We start from the raw sequence: 1781 nt of genomic DNA, 5'->3' as shown, positions 1-1781 counted from the left end.
TGTTACCCTTTCTTAAGAAACATTTATACTTATGGGGAAAAGGGGTGTCTCTCCTACAATGTCAAGAAGTTATTACTTCATTTAACTAAGAAATATATTGCAAAATAAATTTCTAAGAAAGTGAAACCTTGTTTTCTAAAAGTCTTCTCTCTTCCCTATAAATGGTTTACCCTTTATGTACCCAGAACTTTGCCCCTTTCCTTAGCTCTTGATGTAGTAACCAGTCTCAGTTAATTGTCTGCCTTAAGGGCTCTTTTCTCTTCTCATGTTTGAAGATCATCTCTCACTTCTGAATCCATGTGTTTAATTGCTGCATATATTCGTTTTAATTAGGTATATGTAGCACTGTCCTCCCATTGTTCATCAATTTGCTCGAGCGGGCCCAGTAATGTCTCCATTGTGAGACTTGTTGTTACTGTGTTTGGCATATAGAATACATCACAGATAGCTTGCCAGGCTTTGCCGTGCGGGCGAGATACTCTCTGTAGCTTGCTGGGCTCTCCAAGAGAAGCAGAGGAATCGAACCTGGCTCTGCCGGCCCGCCAAGTGCAAGGCAAATGCCCTACCGCTGTGCTATTGCTCCAGTCCTGTATCTTATAAAGTGTTTCCACAAGCTAAAGAGTATGCACAGTGCTTGCTTCAGCAGTACATATACTAAAATTGGAACGATACAGAGAAGATTAGCATGGACCCTGCGCAAGGATGACATGCAAATTCGTGAAGCGTTCCATATTTTTTGTTGCCTTGCTCGAGCGGTCCCAGTAACGTCTCCATTGGAGATTTTGTTGTTACTGTGTTTGGCATATCGAATACATCACGGGTGGCTTGTCAGGCTCTGCCATGTGGGCGAGATACTCTCGGTAGCTTGCCGGGCTCTCTGAGAGGGACGGAGGAATGGAACTCGGATCGGCCATGTTGGCTGCATGCAAGGCAAACGCCCTACGGCCAACGGCTACCACATCCAAGGAAGGCAGCAGGCGTGCAAATTACCCACTCCTGACCCGGGGAGGTAGTGACGAAAAATAACAATACAGGACTCTTTTGAGGCCCTGTAATTGGAATGAGTCCACTTTTGGTGCCTTAATAAAACAATTTCTTTACCTTGTTAAAAAAAATAAAATAAAGAGTATGCACATTTATAAAAATAATTTTATGTCTACTTCATAAAAATATTTGTCAAAAATCATATAAGCAATGAAATAGATTTTTTTATAGGTAAGAGCACAATTTGTAAATTGTAAGCTGGGATAGATAGCAAGGCTTTAGAGCAAACTTCTGAAGAGGAAGTAGAGGTCCAGCTTTATGTTAAGATATACATAATAGCCTCTGTATATCTTGGAGTTTTCCAGTAAAAGAAATCATGTATATGCTAATGGAGTTCCTGCATATATTTAACTAAATTTGTTTTAGTCTCTTTTATTTGTCTGATATCAATTAAATTGGTAGGCTGGCTAGTGAAATTCAAAGAGAAATGGAAATTTTGGTATCACATTTAAAATCTGTGTGAAATGTCACCTAAGAGTGAAAACTAATGATTTTATGTTTTTAAAGGTCATTCTGTTGTAAGAAAAGTTTTATCAGCTATAGCTGTTATCCCTGCCCTGAGGGCCCAGGATCTTGACTACTTTACAAGAAAGAATTCAAGAATGAGTCAGAAATTATATATAGACGGTAATTTATTGAAGCCAAGTATCCACTTTGAATCAGACTACAGGCATAACAAAACAAAGAGAGTAGCTTCCTGAATTACTTTTAAGTAATACAGGAAGTTTATTAAAAGT

General features: G+C 39.0%; 1 non-coding gene across 1 annotated transcript; it reads left to right on the top strand.

Annotated features, from left to right (window-relative positions):
- Nucleotides 1-630: 630 nt before the first annotated feature.
- Nucleotides 631-737, top strand: LOC130045645 (U6 spliceosomal RNA). The gene has a single exon (XR_008795611.1). It is a non-coding gene; the product is annotated as a U6 spliceosomal RNA (small nuclear RNA).
- The last annotated feature ends 1044 nt before the right edge of the window (nt 738-1781 follow it).

This window comes from Sorex fumeus, unplaced genomic scaffold (genome assembly GCF_029834395.1).
Source record: "Sorex fumeus unplaced genomic scaffold, SorFum_2.1 ptg000128l, whole genome shotgun sequence".
NCBI lineage: Eukaryota > Metazoa > Chordata > Mammalia > Eulipotyphla > Soricidae > Sorex > Sorex fumeus.
This window is presented reverse-complemented; position numbering and strand designations above follow the sequence as displayed.